Source organism: Gossypium raimondii, chromosome 3 (genome assembly GCF_025698545.1).
Source record: "Gossypium raimondii isolate GPD5lz chromosome 3, ASM2569854v1, whole genome shotgun sequence".
Lineage (NCBI taxonomy): Eukaryota > Viridiplantae > Streptophyta > Magnoliopsida > Malvales > Malvaceae > Gossypium > Gossypium raimondii.
In genome coordinates, this window is record NC_068567.1 from 10,361,708 (window position 1) to 10,369,527 (window position 7,820).

At 34.6% G+C, this 7,820-nt stretch overlaps 1 long non-coding RNA gene across 1 annotated transcript; it reads left to right on the forward strand.

The window, feature by feature from the left end:
• The first annotated feature begins 980 nt into the window (after positions 1-980).
• LOC105797130 (uncharacterized) lies at positions 981-5,664 on the forward strand. The gene is made up of 3 exons (XR_001134639.2): positions 981-1,535; positions 1,920-3,335; positions 4,516-5,664. It is a non-coding gene; the product is annotated as an uncharacterized LOC105797130 (long non-coding RNA).
• The last annotated feature ends 2,156 nt before the right edge of the window (positions 5,665-7,820 follow it).

Consider the following 7,820-nt stretch of genomic DNA (forward strand, 5'->3'; position numbering starts at 1 on the left):
GGTAGTTCGATTTCTTTAGAAACTTTTCTCTCGTTTTGGAGCACCTAGAACAATCATTAGCGATAGGAATACACATTTTTGTCACACTCAATTTGATAAGATTCTTAAAAAATATGGTGTACATCACATAACAACTACCCCATATCATCCTTAAACTAGTGGTCAAATTGAAGTGTCAAACCGAGAATTGTAACACATCCTAAAAAAGATCGTAAAGACAAATAGGAAAGATTAGGCAGTAAAATTAGATGATGTTTTATGGGCTTATAGGCCTTTGTACAAAACACCCATAAGAACATCTCCATACAAACTTGTTTATGGGAAAGGTTGTCACTTACCATTAGAACTTAAGCATAAAGCATTTTGGGCAATAAAATTTCTGAATTATGATTATAAACTTGCAGGTGAAAAGAGAATGTTACAACTAAATGAGTTAGATGAATGACGAGCAAATGCTTATGAAAGCTCGAGATTGTACAAAGAATCAACAAAGCGACGCCACGACACTCTTTTAAAGCAGCCGAAGCAACTCATAGTTGTAGATTGAGTACTTTTATAATTCAAAGCTTAAACTGTTTCTTGGAAAGTTGAAATTGAGATGGTCGGGCCCATTTGTGGTAGAAGTCGTCTTTCCATATGACCCATTTGTGGTGATATTAATAACGAGACAGAGGAGCTCCGACTTTAAAATCTGAGTTAATCGTATGCGTGAAAAGAAAAGTCGAGTTTAGACTCTAAATAAGTGCTTTTCGGGAGGCAAACCAAGTGTTGTTTTTTATTTATTTCTTTAAAATTTGTGGCATGCTTAATACGTTATAAACAAAAAAGAACCATACAATCATGGGGGACACACGGGAGTGTCCTAGGCCATGTGAGACCCGAAGCTTTTTTTTTTTAATTTTTGAATCACACACGGGCTATGGGGCCTTACACGATTTATAGACATAGCTGTGTGGCCTAACATGGACCATTTACACAACCATGTCTTCTATTTCAAGCCTACGGTTTCTTTTCATTTTCTTCTTGTTCTTTTCACACCATTTTAGCCAAAAACCAGCCCTTCACTAATTTCCAGTCAACAAATCTTCATTCTCATTGTCGTTCACCTTTTTTGACTCTTCTCATTGCCCTCATCCTCTTTCTCATCTCTTTCTCGATGCCGTTTAGTCCTTTCAAACCACCAACCATCACACGTTAAAAAGGTTCCCTTATTTTCCACCGTCCTTGCCGGTCGTTTCCCTGTCGTTTATGCACCACCACCATCGCCCCATCCTTCTCTCTTCCTTGTTCCCTCACTCTCAACCATCGTCAAATCCACCGACCTCACCTTTTCCCTCTTCCTCAAATTGCCAACAAAACCCAAACCCATTCAACCTCTTTTCCCTTATTAACCACTTCCAACGCTGGCCCCCCTAGATTGTATTCTCCACCCCTTCTTGACCATCGTTTGATATACCCACCTCAAACATACTACCACCATTCTAGTCTTCATCGATGATGGCTCTGTCAACCTTCGCCGTCGTCGCCTTACCACTGTTTGGCTCCACCCCATCATTTTCATTATATTTATTATATTATTCATTTATTTAATAATTTAATTATTCTTATCTTAGTTTATTAGTTTTATTATTCTATGTGTGTTGTTGCATTATTATTTTTAGTATTAGGTTTATTCTATTTATTACTGTTATTAGTTTTAGATTGTTAGTTTAGTTATTTTTGCATGATTAATATTAGTTTTCCCTTTAGTTTAGGAGTAGATTATTGCTATATTAGTATTGTGATTTTGTTTTTGTCATGTGATGGTTTGTTGCTGATGTGTTTCCATTTGTATGCTAATTTGTTTGTCTGCTAGATTAATTATCAGTGATGCTTATTTTTATGGTTATCTGATATTTGGTTATTATCCTTTATTTCAGGTACATCATGACAAACACGAGAGATAAAACCAAAGCCACTATCCCTGCCTTAAAAAGGAGGAAGACGTCGGGTGCGACCTCGTCTTCGATCCCTACTACAGTCACAAGACACCCATGTCTCCAATTTCTTCTAAGTCCATCTGAGGACCAGTATCAGCACTTAAAGGAGCGACCTTTGGGTTTGGGTCATCGCATCGATTAGGAGGCCTTGCAGGTGGTCTATTTAGCTTATAGAGTTCAGGCTTTGATCGATACGACTTCGTGGGATTGGTTTTTCACTATCGTAGAGCCTACATATGCAAAACTCACACTAGAGTTCTATTTGAGGTTCTTTCTACAATAGGCTATGTCATGATAGGCTGATCATCACTCTAGCTCTTTTAGACTTGGGGGTACGAGGCGTTATCTGAGCATCCTGGGCTTCAGAGTCACCATTGGACTTTATTTCGAGGAGTTTATAAGTACCCCAGAGTTACCAACCTTATCTAGACACATCTATCACTTAGCTCCACTCTTTTGGTTCGAGATCGCTGAAACTGTGGCACAGTACAACCCGAACTAGTCAAAGGCAACTTGTCTACTTTCGGCCCTGTGTTATATTCATGCCATTCTGGCCCATACACTGATTGGTCGGAGGGAGAGTACGGGGGTTGTTGGTATGTCTGACACTTATTTCCTATAGAGTATGGAGGCGTACCACCTTATTGATGTCGCATATTTTGTTGCTCTCAGTTGTCGTCATTTGTTTGATCGGAGTAGGAAGGGCCCTTACATGATTCGATTAGTGAGATACTTCAGGCTTCTTAGTACTTTGAAGCAGACTTCCACATTCACTGTAACACCCAAAATCTGAATATTTGATTTGTTTTGTTAAACTCTGTCAAAATTTAAATTATTTGCTCTAGCGGTTAAGTGTTTTAAATATGTGCTTGAGGTTGTGTGTTTGAATCCATGTGGGAACATTTTTGCTAATTTCTTTATATGCTGATCAACTAGTAAATTTGGAGTTAAAATTTAACTCTAGCGAATATGTTGGATAAGGATTAGATTTTTGGGTTAGTGGGTAGTCAGATGTTGATTTATTTTTATTTTATCTTATTTCCTTTTTGTAAATTAATTAGTTTTAACCAAAATCTTCCCTAATTCTTTCTAATATACACTATCCCCATTCTATTTTCTTTTCTTTTTACTGTTTCTTTTTTCTTGCTTTTCCAATTTTGTTTTTCAATCGTTTTATTTTTTTCTTTCGGTTGGACTCAACTTCTTCTGCTTCTTTGTTATTTTTCTATTTCTCAATTATAAACTTTTATCTCTTTGGGTTCTTTTTCCTCTTGTGACCATCTCCTTGTAATTGTTTCTTTGCTGTTCACTACTTGGTTTTGCGTTGGCTGCTCGTGGTTAGGAAGTTCTAGTCTGGTAAGTGAGTTTTCGTTGGTATTTTTCGTTTATTGTGTTATATGTTATCTTAGGTTGGTGTGTTACTTTGGATGATGTTTTTTTTGTTCGATGGGTCGTAGGGCTAATAAACTTTGGGAAATCATTTGTTTAAGTGAGAATCTTAAGGCGAACCCTCCTCCGATGATTTAGTTCTGTAGAAGTTGCAAGTTCTTCGATTGTGGGTAATTGCTCAATTACTTTTGGGAGCATAATGTTTGGTATTTTAGAAAAATTGAGCACTTTAGTCTCTTAATCGATGAACTAGTGAGGGCTAATTCTCTAAAGTGTTTGATACTTTTAAGTACTGGAATATTCAATTTTTTGGGGTTTACATCAGAAAATATCTAAGTGTATAATGAAAACTCAAGAAAATAGCGAACGAAAAAAGCTAAAATCTAAAACTGTCGATGCCTGATGGTCGTGTGCTAGACCGTGTATGCCACACGGGCGTGTGTGTGACCGTGTGGGCCAACAGGTTGGCCAAGTAGGCCATGTGGGCCCAAAATCTAAATTTTTTACCTAGGGTCGTATTCGTCATATGAGTCGAATATAGGCCTTATATAGGGTCCATACAATATAAATTGGGCTTCAAAACATGAGCTTTAATGTTCTTTAAGTGGTAAATTTGATTTATGTACACATGATTAATAAGTTATATATGTATAATATGTTTTCTGTTAAGCATAATCTATGCACAATCTGTTATCTATTAAGCATGTATGTCATATACATTTTCGATATCTTTTATTTCTGCATGTGCGTTCGGGTGGGATATATATTTACGGAGGAAGTGTGGGCAGCTTAATCTATCTGTCGTATCTAGTGGCTCAGCCACACATGTATTTATGTTACTAGCAAATTATCACCTTAAGATCTGACAGCTAAACTACAAATGTTTTGAAAAGTGACACACAATCGCTAAACGGTGTGTAGGGCTAGATGGGTATATAATACCCTATATGGTGTATAAGGATGGTCAGAGATGGTGTGTAGTGGATGAGGGTAGGGTTGTGATTCTACATCTGATATGTTCTATTTTTGCTCTATTATAAATATATCTAAATGATTTCTCAAAGCATATATGAAATTAAATCTGTGCTTCTATTTTTATAAGTTACACATTGAGCTCGAAAGCTCACCTCTGTCTATTTACTTTTAGGTAATCCTCAGACATAAGCAAGTCGGTGCGATGGGAACTTGATTATTTATTATTGTTGCATATTTTTAAGCTATTCATATTTAATTCGGTTGTTCATGGACTATTTTTGGACTATTTTTTAAAGTTTGGGTTTTATTTTGTTTTTCTCGTTTCTTAAGTATTTCAACCTATTTCTTATGGTATTTATTTTATTCGCAAAACCATGGTTTTCCAACAACAAGTTGCATTTTACAATATTGAACTAAATTAAGAATTTCGTTGCAAACTTAAATGTTTTAAAAGCATAAATAATCAACAGTTTCATCAAACTAGTTAAGAAAGATATTTTTTCTTATAAACTGTATTTTTACTTAGCAAGAGCAAGTGTCATTTTTACAAGTCAAACAGACTCTAGGTTTTCAAATTAGTTGTGATAACTTCTCCAAATCTGGCCATAATATCTAGACCGAGTTTGGGGTGTTACATTTACATTCACAATCTGGCCATAATATCTAGACCGCGTTTGGGGTGTTACATTCACATTCACTGAACAGATGATCCCATATGGATTATCTATTATGAGTCATATGGGTATGATCCTACTCCAACACAGAGCGGGTACACATCGATATACATTATTCGATCAGGATCCCAGGATGAGCATGAGGAGCTTCTAAATGATGATCTTTCTCAACACATAGACCTGACTCGACCCTCTCCTCCGTCAAGTCACTTCATTGTTGCACATTTTGTTACACTCGGCAACATTTACGAGCGGATTGATCGCTTTGAGCAGCAACAGTCTGATCAAATTGACCTCTTTGATTGGCGATAGACAGAGCAAAGATCACCTCGAGTAGTTACATTTTGAGCACATTGGGTAGTAGTCGACACAGAACGACAGCAATAAGGCGTATTTGCAGCAGATATGCCAAAATTTTCATATTTCTCCACCCAATGCCGTGCCTCGCGATTTTGACTTACCACTTTCTGTTGATCACTGATTTACATTAGTTTTTTGTTTTAGTTATTTTTATTTTTATTTTCAATTATACTTTTATTTAGTGTTAGTTGTTTTATTTTATTTTTGAGACTTATATGTTTTGTTTTTCGTTTATTTTGCACTATTATTTTTGTTATTTTATAGGTCGTTAGCTTTTCTAGTTGTTATCCCTTTTTCTTATTTATTTTTGTCTATTTTCTTATTAGTTCGATCAAAAACATGTATTTCATGTAAAATTCTCTACGATTTCGATTTTCACTATTCTGAGGAATTCATCTAAATTCAGGGCAGTTTTAGTTCTCTCCCTCCCTTTTGATATTGTGCTTATTCTATTTATATATGTTTGTACATTAAGGGCAATGTATATCTTAAGTGTGGGGAGATTGTTTATTTGTTTATGCGATATAGGCCTTGATTTATTATTTGTGTTAAGTAATTTTTTTGCACCTATCATTGAAGTTATATTTTTTAAATTTAGAGTGGTATTGATTCTGCTTTTGGAATAATTTTTGGATTTTGTGTATTGTTTGATTTATACTTTAAGACATGATAGAGTAAAACATGATAAGTTATTTTTAGAAATTATTATTTTAGGTTGTCTCCTAAATTGAAATATTATCTTGAAATTTTAAATTTACAAGTTTGATATCAAAATCATAATTTTTTGTGAGCCTTTGTGCCTATAGAGCATATATTTATTTGTACTCATTTTATTTTTGGTTGTGAGTATGTCAACTTGATTTGTTATTCTAGAACATACTTGGGTTATACATGTCAAGACCACATTATTGATTTGATATATTGAGATGATAGGGGCACTTATGATTTAACTCATTTAACCTTTAATCGACTTGCCTATTGTATTAACTCTTAGTAAACCCCGTTGATTTTTTTCTATCACTCGTTAATGTTAACCTGTAACCCATATCTATGTTGTAAAATTATCTTCTTTATTGACTCTCTTTTTGTCGAGAATTGATTTGGTTGGCTACTTGATTATGTTTCATCACTTGTATTGTTGAACATTACTTTGCTCAAAGAAAAAATAATAAAATAAAGAAAAAAATTGATTGATCTTAAATAGTTAGTTTCATATTCTATTGAAAAGCTTGTTTTCATTCTTTATTTCTTGTTGGTGTAAGTTCTTTTAATTCAGCAATTGTTTCTTTTCTAGTTTGGTAATTTATCAACGTGATTCTCAATTATAACCAACCTTTCTAACCTTTGCCATACCCTTAACCTAAGCCCCATTACAACCTTGTAAAGACCTCTTGATTGGTGTGTCATCTCATTCTATAGTGGTGGAGATTTGATTTTCAAGCAAGAAAATGGTAAAAACATTTCTCGCTCAACTGTTGAGTGCATATTACTTGAACTTTAAACACTTTGAGTGCTTTGAGTGAGTCTTTAGGAAGGATGTTTTTTCTTGTTGAGTTTGAATTTCAAGTAATTTTTGAGATAAGGGAGATGCATAATGTTTTTAAGCTTAAAATTCTTTGCTTGGATTGCCTGTGATGTTTAGTGTCATTTTAGTGTGAATTTCCACTACATGATTATCTGTAAATTATCCTAAGACATTATCGGTGGAAACAATAAATTGAGAGAAGTTAACTTGATTGTGGGTTGAGAATTTTGCTTGAGAACAAACAAATGCGTAAGTGTGGGGATATTTGATAAGTGCTAAAAGTAACATGTTTTGATCCCATTTTTAATGCAATATTGGGTAATTATTCGATGTTAATGGTGAATTTTATGATCTTAATCCTTTAAATTCATATTTTTATACTTAGGAGCAGAGATTTAAATAGCGGTCCGATACCGGAATAGCGGCCGCTATATAGCGATAGCGGCGCCATCCGAAATTGCTACTGCTAAAAATAGCGGTGTGAAGCAGAGTTAAACCGATAGCAGTGGATCGTGACCATAATTTAATGGGTAACGGACAATTGCGGCAATAACGGGCCGCTATTCCCGTTATTTTCCGTTACTGTAAAATTAAAAAAAAATTCATCTCCTCTAAACAAAAATGAACAGAAATACAATAAGACAAAAGGGAATATATTCCCTTACCTGCAAAATTAGAGAGTTTTCAATCAAAAAAAGTAAAAAGAAGTCCAAATAAATAGAAAAAAGCAATTAAAAGCAATAGAAAATATGAAATTCTCATATTTCAGTTTAGACTCTAAATTCCAAACCAAACGGCAAACAAAATCACAACACAGCTACCATTGAACCTGAGAAGCAAACCCTGATCACTTGCAGTCTTGCACATTTGGAGATTCATAATTTTGAAGTAAGTAAGTACCTGAAATTTTTTGTCTTG